This window comes from Polypterus senegalus, chromosome 15 (genome assembly GCF_016835505.1).
Source record: "Polypterus senegalus isolate Bchr_013 chromosome 15, ASM1683550v1, whole genome shotgun sequence".
NCBI classification, from domain to species: Eukaryota; Metazoa; Chordata; class Cladistia; order Polypteriformes; family Polypteridae; genus Polypterus; species Polypterus senegalus.
In genome coordinates this window covers 135,695,490-135,716,683 of record NC_053168.1, presented here as the reverse complement: position 1 = coordinate 135,716,683, position 21,194 = coordinate 135,695,490, and positions in this window count along the sequence as shown.

Below are 21,194 nucleotides of genomic sequence, written 5' to 3'. Positions count from 1 at the left end.
CATTATTTCTTTCAATCAGGTTCGTATTTGGAGGATGTGTTGTGTTCAGGTTAGAGTCCGTGTTTGTCAACCGTTGTAAAGATAACAGGTTTCTGCAATGTTGCGATGTCCACGGCTTTATTTAATGTTAGCTCAGACATGGCACTTAAAAGTTTCTCTCGCACTTTTGCTGAGTTTGTGCCAAACACTAGTCTATTCCTGACCATCTCATCTTCATTTGCATAAGCACAGTCCTTCACCCGCGAATATTTAGCGGCAGCGTGTCTATTGGATTGTTGCCGATGGACGGCCTTTTATGGGCAGGCACTCAATTACGTGGGAGGCATGACGATGGGGGACACAACTCCGCCTCACACGGCGACCGAGCTGCAGGATATGGCCGTATATATATGTACATAAGTAGGATTCACTTATGACCGTTACGCGTAGAATTTCAAAATGAAACCTGCCTAACTTTTGTAAGCAAGCTGTAAGGAATGAGCCTGCCAAATTTCAGCCTTCTACCTACACGGGAAGTTGGAGAATTAGTGATGAGTCAGTGAGTGAGTGAGTGAGTCAGTGAGGGCTTTGCCTTTTATTAGTATATATTATGGAATTAGCCCAGACCCAAGAGAGTCACAGGACAAACAAGTTCAAAAACACACACGTTTTTATTTTCTTCTTTTTCTTACTGCACCACACTCAGTGCACCAATCAGCTAGAACAGCTCAGTCCTTTCCTTTTCTCCTGCTGCCTCCCTTCCTCTTCCACAAGCTCTGTCCTCTACCTCCCAACTCTGGCTCCCCGAATGGAGTGAGGTGGTCTCTTTCATACTGCACCCAGAAGTACTCCAGGTGCTCCCCAATCATCTTCCGGCAGGACTTCCAGTTGTGGCGGAAATGCTGCAGTCCAAGGCTCCAGAGCTGTCCAGGTACCCCCTGTTGGTGGCCACGAGGTCCAGCAGGGTTGAGCTTCCAAGCTTCCAGGGTTGAGCTGCCCTCTCGTGTTGTGGAGGAGGTATGCTGTTGACATGTCCTTTCCCCTTCTCCACTCATCAGAAGGGCATCCTGAGTGGGCAGGGCCCCCGGCCGTCTGCCACCATATATATATATCCATCCATCCATCCATCCATTTTCCAACCCTTTGAATCCGAACACATGGTCACGGGGGTCTGCTGGAGCCAGGGTGCAAGGCAGGAACCAATCCCGGGCAGGGCGCCAACCCACCGCAGGACACACACACCCACACAACAAACACACATTAGGGAAAATTTAGAATCACCAATCCACCTAACCTGCATGTCTTTGGAGGTGGGAGAAAACTGGAGTACACGGGGAGAACATGCTAACTCCATGCAGGAAGGACCCGGGAAGCAAACCCAGGTCTCCTAACTGCGAGGCAGCAGCGCTACCACTGTGCCACCATGCCACCCCATATATATATATGAGAGAGAGAGATAGAATATGAAATGAAACATAACATAAAATAATGAAGTAAAATATTATAGGATAGCACACCGATAAGTAAAATAGCATAAAAATAGTATAATACAGCAACATAATGCAATAAAATTTAATATTACAACATAATATAATTTACAACACATAAAGCAGCAAAGTAATGTGATATAGCATAATAAAATGAAGCATAATATACTGCCAAAAAATACGACATATATAATGTAATTTATATAACTTAAAATAATATATTAACTCCTTAACTCCAGTTTGGGGTCCTGGGAGCTTACGTTAGCAGCAGGAGCTGGTCCTGCATGGGATGCCAGTCTTTTGTAGGGCACACTCATGCTCACAACCGCACTCACACTCAGTCAACACAATGGAAATGTACACAGAAATGTATCCGTGTGCCTTCTTTTCCCAGTGTTTCTGCCTCTGGTTTCTGTCCTTCCATCCTTCCTTTCATCATTGCCCCTGCTCGATCGATATGAAGGGTGGTGGGGCGCCAGACAGTCTCCCTGCGGCACTGAGTACATGGCAGGAATTTAAGAGTGGACGGGGCAGTAGGGTGCAGGTAATTTAAGGGAGAGTAAAGTAAGGGGTTTCATAACTCCATGTCCCAAATTAGAGGTTACCATGGGTGCCTGAAGGCTCATGCGCAACTCTTTCAAGTGTTACCTCGCTGAGCACAAGCGTTGGCTCGTCCCTTTGTTTTTCCTGTTTTGATTGTTACAGCACTCCACATGTTGTGTCTCTCTAATGATGCAGCATGTACCCTTAAGTGATGGCTCGTAACCATTTCCCAGTGTCCTCATTCACTTACTCTGGTGGCTCTGCTGCAGCTGAGCGTGTACCCTAAACCAGTCCCACTCCCAGAACGTCCTTAGATTTGGCATAAATGCAGGAAGAGACTGAAGTGTCGACCAAAAACCTTGGACTTAACCTCCCACTTTATTTTAGACTTTCACGCTCGCTCAGGATTTTATTTGTCTCTAAATATGTCCTACTATGGGCCCTCATATTGCGAGGTTAATTGGTTCCAGAGGTCAGAACATTAAGCAAACATTCTTTGGGCATTACTACTGTGCAATACTATTACACTTGCATAAATACAAAGATATAAATAAATAAGTCGCCACTTGCCAATGGGGCCTGTTTCCTCAAAAATTGGCACTGCTGCAGTCAGGCTGTCTGGCAGACACCAGGAAGGCTCTGCAGGGTTACCTCGCTTGTTTCTACGAAAGAAAGATTTTATAACGTCGTCAGCACTTTTGGGGAAGTGCCCTGTGAGGGACTAGTGTCCCAACCAGAGATGGGGTCTTGCTTTGTGCCCAATGTTGATGAAATTAAGCTTGAAGACCCTGAATTGGTTTGAGAATGTACAGTATGTGCACATGCGGTGGATTCGGAACATCTTCAGGCCCCTTCACTTTAGTATATTGTAGATTTAATTTTAAATGCATCAATTTGGCATTGTTGCCCATCAGTCTACACTCAATTACCCATAATGGTAAAGTGAAGTCGTGTTTTCAGAAAGACCTGCACGTTTATTAAATATCAAAATCTGAAATCTCCCATTCAGTGAAGTACTCAGACCCTTTTGCTGTGGCCCTCCAAACTGTGCTCAGGTGCCTCCTGTCTGCTTTAATTCTCCTTGAGATGTGTCCAGAACTTCATGGGAAGTCCACCTGTGGCAAACTGAATTGACTGGACACCATTAAGAAAAGCACAAGTGCACCCGTGTATATGAAGAACCACAATTCACACAGCATGTCAGGAGAAAAACTAAGTCATCACGTTAAAGGAACTCTTTACCACCGCGATCAGTTTCTCTCCGATCCTTTTTCACATTTCTGTTTTCTACAACATTGGTGACAAACATGTCATGGTGGATTTGGGGAGCACCAGCTGAGGGAATGCCAGCCACCTGAATGAACTGATCAGGAAGGGCAGCTTTATTACATGGCTGATCGTAGTCGATGTAGTAAAGAATATAAATTGGAAAAAAGGGTCACCTTAGGAAGCTACCGTGATGAAGCACCTACCCGTTGTGTCAGGGGACGTTATCGAGCCCCATACCCCAGACACAACTGACACGCACAAAGTCACAGGTTCAGATAACAGATTTTAGTCTTCCAAATACCTTCCAAACAAAACAGAACGTAAATGGACGGTGAAGCCTTCCTTTCCTCTTTTCTTCTCCCAACTCCTCTTCCTCTCACAAGCGTTGCTCTCTGCTTTCCATCTCCGACTCTCCGAGGCAAGGCGGAGCGGTCCTCTTTAAGCCGGACCCCGGGAGTACTTCTGGTGTCTGCTCACAGTCCGGGTCAGGTGGAAATCTCTAGAAGGCAGGGATCAAGGGTGGATTAACCATTAAGCAAAAAAAGCAGGTGCATAGGGCATCAAGGGAAGGGGGGCACAACAGAAATGTGTGGTGCAAAACTGAGAATGGTGGAGCTTCACCAAGTTTCACTAAATGGGGGTCTCACACTGAATGAAAAAAATGACATACACACACACACATATATATTATGGAAAGACAGCCCCCGGACACAGACAGACAGACACCAGAATGTCCAAAACACAGCACCACAATGCCTTATTCTCCAGCAGTCTCTTTCTCTTTTCTCTTTCTCTTTCTCTATGACCGCCACTCCCCTCCTCACAAGCTCCATCTCCTTCTTCCCAACTCCGGCTCGTCTACTGGAGGGAGCAGGCCTCTTTTATAATAACCCAGATGGGCTCCAGGTGCTCCGTCTGACGACACTTCCTGGTGTAACGAAGTGTCAGATGAGCACCCGGAAGCACTCCTGGTGTGGCGGAAGTGCTGCCAACCAGGGTTCCATAACTGTCTGGGCGCCCCCTGGCGGTGGCCACGTCCTCCCAAAGGGGATGAGCTTCCCAACTTTGGGAAGCGTGATTATTGGCCCCTAACGTTTTTTTGAAAGGAGCCCACTAATGCCAATTTGTTCTTTTTTAATTAATGACATATCATAGATGCATATTTTATTATACCTACTTAACTTTTATCGACATTCATCTAACTCTGTATTTATTTTCTAGCATCAGAAAGTAGTTTAAGTTAATTTGTTTTAGTTTCAATAGATGTATTTTTCATATTTTTGATTCTTCTTTTCTTTTTTTCACATCTTTGCCCCCTTTTGTTACTTTGCACCCCCCTGGGGGGCATGCCCCACAGGTTGAGAACCACTGCATTAAACAATGCCTACACAGGAGATGCCAGAGAACCCAGCAAACAATCAACTCCAATCTGACCCCCAATCCCACCTGGCACACACTTCCTTTTCATCACGGAGTGTCAGAAGGTGGCAGCACGCATCCTGTCCAAATCAGGCATCAGAATAGCACACAAACCTACGAACAATCTGCACATGGTCCTTTTTAATGCTAAAAAGAAGAAATTGGCATTACAGACACGAAACGCAGTTTACAACATTCCATGCAGTTCTCGCCCAGCGGTATACATAGGACAAACGTCAAAAAGGATCGCAACACGTATACAGGAGCATCAAAACGCCGTCAGAAGGAAGGACTCACTATCACTGATTTATAGGAACACAGATTCAACCGGACACACATTTAACTGGGACAATGTACAAGTAAGAAAAGTGCCAGAGAGCTGTCTGAATCTTGGCTATCAAACGAAAATGCCATTAACAGACATTTGGACTATAAACCCAGCATATGCAAACTAAAGAAGAAGATCATCCTCATAATAAAAAAAAAAAACAACTTTATGACCAACACCCTCCTAACCCCACCTCATTACCCCCCACACACACACTCACCTACCCCCCCACTACCCAATTTTGCTATATATATCGTTATTGATTCTTGTAAGTCTAATCATTATCCTCTGATGAAGGACCCTGGCAGGAGCTGAAAGCTCAGGAATGAAAACTACTTTATGATACGTCTTTCATTCTCTCCCTTTGTGGATCACCAACTACAAATAATATATATTTTTATATTATATATATATCTCTGCGGTGGGCTGGCACCCTGCCCAAGGTTTGTTTCCTGTCTTGCACCCTGTGTTGGCTGGGATTGGCTCCAGCAGACCCCCGTGACCCTGTAGTTAGGATATAACGGGTTGGATGATAAATGGATGGATATACATACATATATTTATACTGTATATATATATATATATACTATATATATATATATATATATATATATATATATATATATATTGTCACGCACGCGCGAGTAGGGGACCGCGGACGGATTTTAACACACCTGGGAAGACATTCGCCGGCAGGGAATGGCGGGTGACTAACTTTCTCCCTCTGCTTTCTTTCAGGAAAAAAAACGCTCCGCCACCATAAGCCGGGTTTGCCCGCAGTGCGTTACTTCCACCCTTCCTCCTCCATCTTTTCCTGACGTCATCGATCCCATCCTCCCTCACGGTTCCTTCCCAGCGTTCCTCCACTTCCGGCTCCTCCCTCATAAAATGGCCGCCGACGCCATGATTTGGTGTCGCGCATTAACTGTATTTGGTTTATGTATTTTGACCCTTTTTGTTTTTTATACTGTGGAGAATTTTACAGTATACGGGGCTGGAAACCCCAAACCTTTATGTTGTGTCCTGATTCGTTTGTTACAATATATACAATAATAAAAAAAAATAGTAATAATAGATGTGAATGATATATATTAATCTTGGAAATACAACAGAAATAGAAACTGGCAACTGGCGCACAGTCCACCAAGGCTCACATGATTGTTCTTATTTTGGTCTTGTCGGCTGTCCCATTCAGTCGTCCACTAAGAGTGAGTGCAGCTCTCATATATATGGGGGGGGCACCAAAATCTTCAAAGTGATGAGGCCTTCTAAATCCAGTCTTAATCCAGCACTGGCAGGGAATGTTCCTCCCTACATCTCCCCCTGGTGGTAGGCATTGTATACCATATGACTGTAGTATGGGACTACACTTCCCAGCATGCCTGTGCATTGAAAAGCAGGGGGAGTGACACATGAATGCCGCCCTCCAGAGTATTGGGGAACCATAGGCTTTGGGAAGGCTAACTCATCCCATCCCGTCATCCTCCTGGCCTCCCTTCCACTCCTTGATCAGGTCCGGGTGCCAGACGGTCCTTGACGACACTTACACTATTAAAACTCTCACACTGGTTGATGCTGTGGGACCAGGAATATTTATTTATTTACTTACATACACAGTAGAATTCTTGTGTACATATGGGTAGCTGTGATGGAGCTTAATGCTCCCTTGTCACTTTTAGGAGACTCTTTGACCCGTAACCGTCTATAGTCATGAAACGAGATGAGCCAGACAAATGAGGACGTGTGCTTACAGCAACGGGTAGGTGCAAAAGATGTTGGTTTTTCTATTAAAATGAAACAAGAACTAAACAGTGTTTGAAAAGTGCAGTGAACTTCCATACAATGATAAATAAATGAATAATCCATAAAACCAGTGAAAATATGAAGGTTAAAATATCCAAGAAAATGGATCCAAAAAAAACAAGGTTAAAATTCCAAAACAAGAAGGAATTCTAAAAACTTAGTCCCCAGTGCGTCTCACCCCAAATGGGATCCTGCAGTCAGAGGAAACGTCCTTTTTGACAGGCACAGCCAAGTTATCCACTTTGCCTTGGGTCCCTGCTGGCACTACGGGATCCCAGCAGTACGCCGTGCCGAGCCTTCACTCTTTCGTCTCTCGCTGTCACTCCTCAGCCTTATGCGGGAGCCACCCTATGGACATTGGGTCACTCCATCCACCTCAAGGAATACTCAGCCCGAGTAACCCTCTTCAGCCCCCGAGTGCCAGCTACCTCCCTCCATTCTACCTGCACTGGCTCTCTCCCGTTCTTGCCTTTGTTCTGCAGTCTTTAATCTTTGTCTCTCCGTCTTTCTCTTCCTGTTTTTTTTCTGTCATTGATCCCCCTTTTCCTCTTCCATGAAAGCTCCTTTATACTCCCTGATTGGGTGCAGACGTAACCCTCCACTCTCTCCGAGGTGAGAATGCGGCACCTGAACGATCCACCAGCATTTGCATGTGAGTTGCAATTAACCCTGGAATAGCACCATCATGCGCACATCTTCACCCTGATTATTTGTTTAAGTTCTGCAAAACACCACGGACCACTTATCACAGCAGCGTGGTTAAGAACACTAAGGCCATTGCCCTTGTAATCGGTACTGAGGCTTAAAGATGGCAGGGGCCTGTAGATCATCATTCTCAGAATTTCTACAGAAGTTCCTGAACTCTTAAAGTGATTCCAGGGGATTATCTCAGAAGTCATCCCTTGGATGAGGCATAAAGGCTGCTGCTCAGCAGTGGCTCACTGAACTTGAACCAAAGTTCAACTGGCAGGAAGGTAACGTGCCCAGATATAATCTGGCGTGATACTCAATAGAAGTGGTTGCGAAGCGACTTCACCTCGAGATGCGGTTACATCTCTAGCCAGGGGATGCCACACCCACTGTGACATCACAAACTGGTGACTTGATTATGAGGGACAGTGAGAGGTTACCGACCAGTTCAAAAATCCTTACAACTAAAGAAATCCAATCGCAAAAATGCTCAATAACAAAAACAGAAATGCACCTGGCTACGTAAAATTAAGAGTTGACAAAAGACGTAGATAAATTGGGCCAGTTATTGCAAATTTTTGTCACAATTAATAAAGCACAAAACATATTTTACAAATAGATTTACTTAATAGGCACATTTGCCTCATATCTTTGCTCGTGTATGTGGCAGATGTTGTCGGGGATTGTGGGAAGGTAAAGGAGTCTGTTCATCCGTACAATCCGAGAACTGGGCGGCATGTCCGGATACCAACAGGTTTTGAGTATGCCGGTCCTCGGTAGATGAGAAGAATTCTAGGGAAAAGACCTAAAAAAAATAACCAGAGCCTGGCAAAGAGTACTGAAACAGGAAGAAAAAAATGAACCACAAAGGGCAAATCCAAATTAAGCTAAAGTTGTATTATCGGGAAGACGCGGAGGAAGAAAAACCTGAAACTGAAACCAAAAAAAGAACGGCTAACAATAAATGATAAATTTAGACTCTAAAACTTGCATAACTTACTGGAGCAGTCATTTTTTTTTTTTTACTTTACGATAAGTGTCACTCTAACTCTGACCTGTCACACGCGTTCAGTGACTTAGCTGGAAACACTGTCATAAAATGACTGCTCTTCTAACAAAAATTCATGATAAGCGTTGCATGATGATGGCATATGTAAACGTCAGCCACATACCGTCTGCACTTCAGAAGAGGTCATCCACCTGAAGCTAAGCATGTACTAAAAGCTTGGGTTGCTGCTGGAAGAGGTGTGGGTGAGGCCAGCAGGGGGCGCTAACCCTGTGGTCTGAATGTGGATACCAATACCCCGGTGCAGTGATGGGGTCACTGCGCTGTAAAAATGGTGTTGTCCTTTGGAAGAGATGTAAAACAGGGCGCTAACTTTGTGGTCTGACTGTGGATGACAATACCCCCAGTGCAGTGACAAGGGACACTGTGCTGTCAAAATGGCGCCATCCTTCGGATGTTCTAACTCTCTGTGGTTATAAAAGATCCCTGGGCAACCTTTGTAAAGATTGCGGCCTTTCTTGATGTCCTGACTCCGCTGTCCACCTAGTCATCCTGGCCCCCAATCATCCCCAGTCTCTAATTGGCTAACTCGCTCTGACCACTTCATCACCCAACAGCTCATATGTGGTGAGTTTACGGGAGCAAAAATGGCTGCTATCACATCATCCATGTGGATAATACACATTAGCGGTGGTTAAGGTGGATCCCCACCCGCAAAATATTAATTATGATTATTACCAGTAACAGCGCACTGCACGATAACATGAAGTGAATCCACTTGACTTGACCATTCCTAGTTTTCATCCTCTTTCTCTGTAAGTTGATGTGCTTGCTGCTTCCTGAGCAGCTCTTATTTTCTCCACCCTAGCGGCTCGCTTCTTCACTTCTTTCGTTGGCATCTTTTTGCGTTAAAACTGATTAAGTCAGTGTTTGTGTTACAATTACTTGTACGTTTTCCTTCATTTTTCACTTAAGCTGGCACTTAAGTCTTCAATCTGCCTCAAGAATGATTTAAGATATGAAGAAGAGGTAGGGGAAGTGATGGCGAAGGTGGTAGGGATGAGAACAGCGCCTGTACACATGTGCCGCATGGCCGACCTGCTGGCCACTGCCGAGAGTTGATTCTACAATAAAATAAAATAAAACCAAAAAGAGGAATAACCTTGGAGGTCAATCATCACCCTGAAAGCGGATAGTAGACATCACGTAGTATATGTGTTTTAGGTCAATAGTTCAAACAGTTTGTGAGCTACAGCTGATTTCAAATCCCGAGCAGCTCTTCTTTTCTCCACCCTAGCGGCCCGCTTCTTCTCTTCTTCTGTCGGCATCTTTTCACGTTAAAACTGATCAAGTCAGTGTTTGTGTGGCAATTACTTAGTACATTTTCTTTAATTTTTCACCTAAGCTGGCACCGTGATTTTTACGATATGAAGGGGTAGAGGAAGTGACGGTGAAGGAGGTAGGGATGAAAACGGCACCCGTACGCATGTGCCGCACGGTCAGCCGAGAATTGTTTCTACAATAAATTAAACTAAAGAGAGGAATAACCTTGGAGGTCAATCATCACTCCAAAAGCGTATAGTAGATGTCACGTAGTATATGTGTGCCAAACTTCAGGTCAATGGGTCAAACGGTTTGCGAGCTACAGGTGATTTAAAATCCTGGACAGACAAACAGACAGCCACAGCAGCGTATTATATAAGAGGATTATTAGTACAACAGGATTCTAGATATGTGTTGGGGTTGTAGGTGGAAAGCCTGTGGTTCAGTAAATGCCCACTGGTTTCAGAAAGTTTCCAGACCCCTCCACTTTCTGCATCTTTTATTGTATTGTAGATTTAATTCCAACATGAACACAGTTGTCATGTTTGCCCGTCCATATACCTTAAATAATCCATAACGCCAAAGTGAAGAGATGTTTTCAGAGAGGGTTCCAAATTGACTAAAAGCCAAAAACTAACATTGAGGGAAAATGCTCGAGACGTTCACGATTTCTTTTTCTGTTTCCACCATGAGGAAATAAAGAAATGATAGCATCGAAAAGCTTGAACAGCCGGGAAAATAAAACTTTGAAACAAATTGGGTTTCAGACAGGCAATTCTTTCAGATTATGAGTTTTGGTTCTGCTTTTGCTTTCTTAGAATTCTGGAAACAGACATATGATTTCAAAATTAGGAATAAGTGCTTTAGACCTGCCTTAGTTCCAAATGCTGATTATACCAGACAGTAATTCTATTCAAGATATTCTAGGCTTAAAGAGTGAGATTTGAGTCTGAGACCAATATGCGGGCCAACTCCACATGAAGGATTTTGGATCGGGATGTCCAACAAGCTTCTATAGTTGGGATGGTCCAGTGTCCACAAACTTATGGCCACATAGTGTACATCTCCTATTTGTACTGAATGGCACAACAGCAAGTTGCACATCAAGTACTTCATTGTGCCTGGCAAACGCACATAACTGTGTCAACTTGATACCATAAATGGCGTCGCCCATGAAAATCAGAAAAACCAAAATGTGCTACCCATACAACAAAAAGCACAGCAGCTGTGCAAAAATAATGTTACGGGATGTCGCCTACGATAACACGTGACATTAAACTGCATCTGGCGCTGCAAGCGGTCCTCCACCTTGCTGGGAAATCATGGGAGTTGGTAAAAAAAAAAACCTCACACAGCTCTGAGACGACAGAAAGGACTCTGCGGGAGTAGCTCTGCTGTAACCACCCATAGGAAGGCAGCTCGCATTATGAAGGAGATGGGGGAAAGCCCTCGAGAGCCAAAATCGTCAGAGAGCCAATGGGGTTAGGCTTGTTGGCAATCAGAACTGGTGTGGTGCCGAGGCATCGCCCGCAGCATGGCACTTTTCATGTGGTGGGTGCGGCAACGCGCTGTACCAGTGTATGGTCCCCAACCTGACATGACCTGTATAAAACAAAAATGTAAAATGATTAATGGTCGGAAGAAAACCTGTGATGATATGGAGGGGGAGACCGTACAGTGTGTGACACACATGACGGCCGGGATGGATTTCAAACCAAGAGTCAGCTGAGTTAAATGGTGCATCTTGTAGAACTTGTAAGAAGTTGCTAGAATGTATTAGTGACATACAGTCAGGTCCATAAGTATTTGGACAGTGACCCAATTTTTATAATTGTGGCTCTGTGTGCCATCACAATGGATTTGAAATGAAGCAATCAAGATGTGACCGAAGTGTAGACTTTCAGCTTTAATTTAAGGAGCTTAGCCAAAATATTATATGAGCCGTTTAGAAAAGACTGCCATTTATCTACATGGCTCCACTAATATCAGAGGCTCAAAAGTATTTGGAAAAACTATCCATCCATCCATTATCCAACCTGCTATATCCTAACTACAGGGTCACGGGGGTCTGCTGGAGTCAAACCCAACTATAAAACAGGGCGCAAGGCAGGAAACAAACCCGGGGCAGGGCACCAGCCCACCGCAGGGCATGCACACACACACACACACACACTAGGGACAATTTAGAGTCACCAATGCACCTAACCTGCATGTCTTTGGACTGTGGGAGTAAACCGGGGCACCTGGAGGAAACCCTCACAAACACAAGGAGAACATGCAAACTCCATGTAGGGAGGACCCAGGAAGCAAACCTGGGTCTCCTAACTGCGAGGCAGCAGCACTACCCACTGCGCCACCCTGGACAAACTAACATAATCATAACTATATGGATCATTTTTAATAGTTGGTTGAAACTCATTTCGATTTAATGACTGCCTGATGTCTGAACCCAAGGCCATCTCCAAAATTTGGGTTTCCACTCTGGTGATGCTCTGCCAGGCCTTAACTGCCCCTCTCTACAGGTGCTGCTTGCTCGTTGGACTTTCTGCCCTCAGTTTTGTCTTCAGCAAGTGACCTGCATGTCCAGTTGGGTTGAGGTCAGTTGACTGACTTGGCCATTGAAGAATATTCCACTACTTTGCCTTGAGAAGCACTTGGTTTGCTGTCCCAGTATGTTTGGTCTCATTGTCCATCTGTACTGTGAAGCGTTGTCCTATCAGTTTGGCAGCATTTGTCCAAATCTGAGCAGACAGTATAGCGCCCTGGACACTTCAGAATTCATCCTGCTACCTCATATTATTAATAAACACCAGTGACTGACTTTCATGGAGATAACACAGGTTCCACCATGTTTCACAGATGATGTGGTATTCATCGGATCATGAACCGTCTCTTTCGATCATTCTGGTACATATTGATCTTAGCTTTCTTTGTCCAAGGAAAATTGTTCCAGAACCGGACAGGCTTTTAAAAAATATTTTTTTGCAAGGTCTAATCTGTCCTTCCTGTGCTTGAGGATTACCAGTGATTTGCAGTTTGTGGTAAACCGTCTGTCTTTACTTTCATGAAATCTTCTCTTGATTGTAGACTTTGGCAGTGACAGGCCCCTACCTCCCTGAGAGTGGTCTTAGTTTGGCTGAATGTCATGAAGGGGTTCTTCTTCACCAAGAACACAATTCTGCGATCATCCAGCACAGTTGTCTTCTGTGGTCATCCAGACCTTCCGGTGTTGCTGAACTCACCAGCATGTTCCTTTTTTTTAAGAATCTACCAAATGGTTGATTTAACCGCTCCTGGTATTTCTGCAGTCTCTCTAAAGGGTTTGTTTAGTTAGGCCTAATGATGGCCTGTTTTTAATTACATGGGCAGCTCTTAGGACCTCTTACTTAATGTTCACAGCGACAACTTCCAATATGCAAATTCCACACTTCCATCAATTCCAGACCTTCTACCTGCTTAATAGTTAATCAGATAATGAGGGACCTGCTCCTACCTGGCTATGGAACAGCTTGTCAGTCTTCTTCTTCTAATTTTGGCTCCTCCTGTTAGGGGATGCCACAGAGGATCATCTTCTTCCATATCTTTCTGTCCTCTTCATCTTGTTCTGTTACACCCATCACCTGCATGTCCTCTCTCACCACATCCATAAACCTTATCTTAGGCCTTCCTCTCCTCTTCTTGCCTGGCAGTTCTATCCTTAACACCCTTCTCCCAATATACCCAGCATCTCTCCTCTGCACATGTCCAAACCAATCTCACCTCTCCAACCGTCCAACTTGAGCTGACCCTCTAATGTCCTCATTTCTAATCCTGTCCATCCTCGTCACACCCAATGCAAATCTTAGTATCTTTAACTCTGCCACCTCCAGCTCTGTCTCCTGCTTTCTGGTCAGTGCCACTGTCTCCAAACCATATAACATAGCTGGTCTCACTACCGTCCTGTAGACCTTCCCTTTCACTCTTGCTGATACCCGTCTGTCACAAATCACTCCTGACACTCTTCTCCACCCATTCCACCCTGCCGGCACTCTCTTCTTCACTTCTCTTCCACAATCCCCATTACTCTGTACTGTTGATCCTGTGTATTTAAACTCATCCACCTTCACCAACTCTACTTCCTGCATCCTCATTATTCCGCTGACCTTCCTCTCATTCACACACATGTATTCTGTCTTGTTCCTACTGACCTTCATTCCTCTCCTCTCCAGAGCATATCTCCACCTCTCCAGGGTCTCCTCAACCTGCTCCCTAATATCGCTACAGATCACAGTGTCATCAGCAAACATCACAGTCCACGGGGACTCCTGTCTAATCTCGTCTGTCAACCTGTCCATCACCATTGCAAATAAGAAAGGACTCAGAGCCGATCCCTGATGTAATCCCACCTCCACCTTGAATGCATCTGTCACTCCCACCGCAGACCTCACCACGGTCACACTTCCCTCATAAATATCCTGTACAACTCTTACATACTTCTCTGCCACTCCCGACTCCCTCATACAATACCACAGCTCCTCTCAAGGCATTGGAACAGCTTGCCAGTCAAATGTCCAAATAATTTTGAGCCCATGGAGATGGGATGGGTATGCAGAAAAAATGGCTATCATTCCTAAGTGGCTCATATGATACTTTTGGTCAATTAAAGCTGAAAGTCTACACTTCAATCACATCTTGATTGCTTCATTTCAAATCCATAGTGGTGGCATACAGAGCCAAAATTATGAAAATTGTGTCGCTATCCAGACACTTGTAGACCTGACGTATTTTGTGCTTCTTCACCCTTATGAGTCACCCCAGATGGAAGAGTACAAACCTAATGCCTGGGCATTGTGAACAAATGGAATGGAGCAGCGGACATGTTAAATAAATCCTCTTTGTGTCGCCTGGTCGCAAACCAAACGGATAAAAAGAGCTGGACTTTGTTGTTTCAGATGAAAACAAACATCACAGCGCAGTGCTATGTACCATTTTCAAGTGTGTTACTCTTGGAGATAGTCAATCTTAGTATCCTGTGGCAGTAATAAAACGTCTAGACAGCAATTAACATCAATTTAAGGACTGAGGTGTGTCATCAGACTCCGCAGGGCTTCAAGGACCAGCCTTGAGATGCTTCATTATTGCCCCCTTTTAAAACTGAACAGTCTCTCCCTTTTTGCAGTGGCCCTGTTAACTATGACTTCCCAATCCTGGTAAAGGCTGGAGATAATTCCTGGATTGTTCCTATGTTACTCGGAGTTGCCCACCCTTCAGATAAAAAGAGAGATATTTACAAAATAACACATGGAAAAAAAGAGGTCATGTTCAATTCACTGATTCCATTACAAGCTCCTTATTAGTTTAAATAATTATGGGAATTTGACAGCTGGTGTATCCCACACACGCACATTCTCAACATTGAATCCATTGCTTTGTAAAGTGTTACGGTCTGTGCACTTTGGATTCTAGATGAGGATGCACCACCTCCTTTCACTATAGGCTTCTACCAAAGTTATTATTTGTTATTAAAATTGACTGGCCTTCCTCAGAAAATAAATGAGGTGGGGTTCTGTGGCTTGCATGCGTACAGTTTGACGTCTGCAATTCATGGGACCCAATTTAATTAGTTACAGCAGGGGACACGGCGCTGAAGAAGGGAGAGAGACGACAGGGAGTGTGTGGGGCTAACATAACTTATGTCTTTAAATGTGTATTTTTACCAGTTGGCGCATCAAAGCTTAACTGCACAAGCGCAGGAAGTGGAATGCTACTGGGGGCCTATAGCACCCATGTCTTATGATCAGTACCAATGAGCCACGGTGATTGTCAGTCTCATCTGGGCATTGCAGAAGACGCGTGTGCTAATGGAATGTCACTTATCAAGGTTGAAGAAAAGCAGCGCCATTCTCACATTAGAACAATCAAGACAAGAAAAGGCCCTTCAGCCTACCAAAACTTGCCAGTCCTATCCACTTATTTCTTCCAAAAAAACACATCAAGTCGAGTTTTGAAAGTCCCTAAAGTCTTACTGTCTACCACACAACTTGTTCGCTTATTCCAAGTGTCTATCATTCTTTGTGTAAAGAAACACTCCCTAATGTTTGTGAGAAATTTAACCTTAACAAGTTTCCATCTGTGTCCCCGTCCCCATTTTAAAATAACAGTCTTAATCCACTGGACTATTTCCCTTTGTAATTTTAAACACTTCAGTCAAGACTTCTCTTAATCTTCTTTTACTTAAATGGTAAAGGCTCAGCTCTTTTAATCTTTCCTCTATCTTTACCCCTGTATCCCTAAAATCAGCCTAGTTGCTCTTCTCTGGACCTTCTCTAGTGCCGCTATGTCTTTTTTGTAGCCTGTAGACCAAAACTGCACACAGGACTCCAGATGAGGCCTCACCAGTGTGTTATAAAGATTGAGCAGAACTTACTTGGACTTGTACTCCACACATCAGGGCGCTATATAACCTGACATTCTGTTAGCTCTCTTAATGGCTTCTGAACACTGTCAGGAAGTCGATAGCTTAGAGCCCACTATGACTCCTAAATCCTTCTCATAACGTGGACTTTTGATATTACGACTGCCCATTGTGTATTCAAACCTCACAATTTTACTTCCTATGTGTAATACTGACATTAAATTTCATCTGCCACAAATCTGCCCAAGCCTGTATACTGTCCAAGTCCCTCTGTAATGATTCCATAGATTTTCGAGAATATCTGCCAATCCACGGACCCCGGTGTCATTTGGAAACGTAACCAGTTTGTTCTTTATATTCCTATCCAAATCATCTTCTTATATAATACGCTACCATGGCAGTTCGTTTGTCTGTCCAGGATTTTTATTCACCTGTAGCTCGCAAACCGTTTCACTTATTGACTTGAAATTTGGTACATGTATAATACTGTACGTAACGTCTACTATTTATTACTCTTTTTATTTTTATTTTATTTTATTGTAGAAACAACTCTCAGCAGCGCGCCCCAGGACGGCCGGGTGGCACATGCGTATGGGCGCCGTTCTCATTCCCTACCACCTTCTCTAATCATTCTTCAGGCAGATTGAAGACTTAAGTGCCAGCTTAAGTGAAAAATTAAAGAAAACGTACTAAGTAATTGCAACACAAAAACTAACAATCAGTTTTAACACGAAAAGATGCAGACGGAAGAAGAAACGCAGTGGGCCGCTAGGGTGGAGAAAAGAAGAGCTGCTCGGGAAGCAGCAAGCGCATCAACCTCTGAGCAAATGAATGCTATACAGAGACAGAGAAAGAGTCTGAAAACTAGAAATGCTCAAGTCAAGTGTATTCACTGCACGTTATCGTACAGTACGCTGTTACTGGTTTATATATATTAAAAGTAGCAGCGGCCCCAGCACTGACCCCTGCTGGTCATCACTCTTAAGATCGGCCAATTCTGATGAGGTTTCTCACACTATCATCCTCTGCTTCTTGTGTCTGAGCCAATTCTGCACCCATCTACAAGCATCACCCTGAACTCGCACTTCTTTTAGCTTGATGCCCAACCTCTCATGTGGCACTAGGTTCCCTTATTGCTACGATTGCCGTTAATTGCCCCGATTATTTTAGGAAACCCAATGGCTTTTGGGAGCTTAAATTGGCTCATAAGCCAGTCATCATCATGTGCAGAAAAGATCCCATCAGTCTTGAATAGCTCGTTCCTTTTGTACACAACCATTTGAATAGTCTTCAAGAAGCACAATACAAGCCATATTGTGTCAAGCGTTTAGGTTCTGATTAGGTTATAGAACATGCTATTTATAAAATTCTGTATGCAGGGAGTGAATCATGCCTGTGTTTTTGCTGTGCTTTGGTTTCTTATGCTGAGAAGCATCAACAGGAAGCCGATATAAACTGACGAAATAACAAAAAAAAAACGCATTGGCCTTCTTAAGATGGAACTAAAACAGAGTCTGTACATCACATTCATCACTTTTGAGGTTTAACGTTTATCAAGTCGATGCACATTCTAATAATGACTATATCTGCCAACTTTATCAAGGATGTTGTCGTTGCCAGTGCTAGGATATTTTGTGCCCTAGGCCAAGCTTATTAATGCGCTAACCGATCGTTCGGTAGCTAACCCGTGTGGCTGAGTCCCTCTCCCCTTATGATCTGAGAGACCTATGACCTAATATACACTCACCTAAAGGATTATTAGGAACGCCATACTAATACGGTGTTTGACCTCCTTTCGCCTTCAGAACTGCCTTAATTCTACGTGGCATTGATTCAACAAGGTGCTGAAAGCATTCTTTAGAAATGTTGGCCCATATTGATAGGATAGCATCTTGTAGTTGATGGAGATTTGTGGGATGCACATCCAGGGCACGAAGCTCCCGTTCCACCACATCCCAAAGATGCTCTATTGGGTTGAGATCTGGTGACTGTGGGGCCATTTTAGTACAGTGGACTCATTGTCATGTTCAAGAAACCAATTTGAAATGATTCGAGCTTTGTGACATGGTGCATTATCCTGCTGGAAGTAGCCATCAGAGGATGGGTACATGGCGGTCATGAAGGGATGGACATGGTTCAGAAACAATGCTCAGGTAGCCCGTGGCATTTAAGCGATGCCCAGTTGGCACTAAGATGCCTAAAGTGTGCCAAGAAAACATCCCCCACACCATTACACCACCACCACCAGCCTGCACAGTGGTAACAAGGCATGATGGATCCATGTTCTCATTCTGTTTACTCCAAATTCTGACTCTACCATTTGAATGTCTCAACAGAAATCGAGACTCATCAGACCAGGCAACATTTTTCCAGTCTTCAACTGTCCAATTTTGGTGAGCTCGTGCAAATTGTAGCCTCTTTTTCCTATTTGTAGTGGAGATGAGTGGTACCCGGTGGGGTCTTCTGCTGTTGTATCCCATCCGCCTCAAGGTTGTGCGTGTTGTGGCTTCACAAATGCTTTGCTGCATACCTCAGTTGTAACGAGTGGTTATTTCAGTCAAAGTTGCTCTTCTATCAGCTTGAATCAGTCGGCCCATTCTCCTCTGACCTCTGGCATCAACAAGGCATTTTCACACAGGACTTCCGCATACTGGATGTTTTTCCCTTTTCACACCATTCTTTGTAAACCCTAGAAATGGTTGTGCGTGAAAATCCCAGTAACTGAGCAGATTGTGAAATACTCAGACCGGCCCGTCTGGCACCAACAACCATGCCACGCTCAAAATTGCTTAAATCACCTTTCTTTCCCATTCTGACATTCAGTTTGGAGTTCAGGAGATTGTCTTGACCAGGACCACACCGCTAAATGCATTGAAGCAACTGCCATGTGATTGGTTGATTAGATAATTGCATTAATGAGAAATTGAACAGGTGTTCCTAATAATCCTTTAGGTGAGTGTACCTTAATGATGGTGCTGACCCTCAGTGTCATCATTTCCCACTTTCTCCGAAATATTGCATGCGCATGGGTCAGAGTTACCATAGATATATTCACCTGGTCCCGTCAAGGTTTCTTTAATAAATCCCAATTTTGCATGGAAAGTTGTGTACACACATTTTGAGATGCTTTTGTGCATACGCAACTTTTATAATCCTGACCCCTGCTCCATTTCTTTGTTCACATTCCTTCTAGTGCCTGAGCCCCAGATTGCTCAAGTCCAGTAATTATGCCCCAGAATACTCATCAAGCCAGATGTTCCCTAATGCGTGACCACTTGCTCTCTTTTTATTCTCATCCCGTTCTCTCGTTGTCTTTCCTTCTTTGTCTTCTAAGCACTTACCCCTTCTTTTGATCTTGTGGCAACCCCTAGTTGACACTTGCTAATCATGTTTACTCTTCACAACTAACTAAATACAGAAAGATTCACTCGAAAGAGGCCCCAGATATTCTATTGTAACTCCTGTTAGGATGAAGCAATCTGAACCAAGACCATATTCTCTATACCTTGACGTCTGTGTAATCGATTGCATTACATGCAATGCTGGAAATGTTTTCTGTTTTCTGCCAGACATATTTCGATGCGGCACTCCATGTTCCTGAACATATCGGCAAGTGGAATAGGGGCAATTTCACATTGGATGTTTTCCTTCAACTCTTCCACGTTGAAAGGCTCCTTACGATAGACTTTTTCTTTGAGCAGACTCCAAAGGAAGAAGTCTGGTGGTGTAAGATCTGGCAACCGTGGTTGCCAAAGCCCCTTTGAAATGACCCTGTTGTCGAAGAAGAGACTCAATTTCTGCCATGCTCCTTGCCGATGTGTGACACATTGTTCCATCTTGCATCTTGAAGTAACCTTCTGTTAACTGACGATCATCCAGTTGATTCTGACATTGCTTAAATGAATTGGTGACCCAATAGGTTTGCACAATTAAGATGCACTGCTCAATACTGCACACCACCATCCTGATGAGAAGTCAAGTGACTGAGTGAAGTATTACGGGTGGTAGGCTCCCAGAAGTTGTAAACGGAGATTAAATGTCACGAAGGCTGTCCGGCGCCTACCTCATTGCTCTCACACAGGGGCATCCCTAGCTTTTTTGAAGCTCCATATACTGTTTCGTTTGTATTGCCTCATCCTAGAGAGAGTTATTACAGAATATTCTGGGCCTCTTTCGAGGGAATCTCCCTGTACAAGCAGCGATCACACACATTCATGTGGTTAAGCTACCGGGTCCTACTTAAAATCCATTATAACCAATAATTGATGGATTTATTAAAAACATCCCTGGACTTGTCTTTCTACTGAGTACTTCCCTAACTCAAGGGAAACAACTTTATATTTTGCAGCAGCTGAGAGAATGTGGGACTGAAACTGGTTATGCCCTGAAGCAGGTGGGAGCAGGATGAACAAATCAGTCCAGACGGCCTTCTACCTGAGACGTCCTTTCAGCTGGCTAGTGAGGACTCTTATACTCGATGTAGGGTCGCCCCTATCCAAGTGAACTAAGGTAAAAAGTCCGGAGAAAGAGAGAGAGCGATTGGATTCTGGCTTGAGGCGATCCTTGCTGGCCAATGTCTGTTGGGCTTTTCTCTGTCAAAAGTATTTCACATTTCTGCACCGCCAACTGCAAGTGCTGCCTGGAACCTTGTCCATTAGCTTGATATTTCTTTCCATGGACTGTTTCTACTAATAGATGTCTGAAATGAAACTATATATGTGGTAATCAGAGGAAGTTAAGTACTTTTGCATAGCAATTGGCAATCTCACTTTAAAGTCATCCAAACACATCATTAGTACATAAAGTCGGAGGCGTCTAATTTAACTGTAAAGATTGAATTCTTGGGAGTGTGCTTTGTATTTATGAAATTATAGACATCCGATTCCTTACTCCCCTAATAACCTTGTTTGGCTCGACTCGCAGCTGACTACCAAAGTAATGTCTGCACCCACA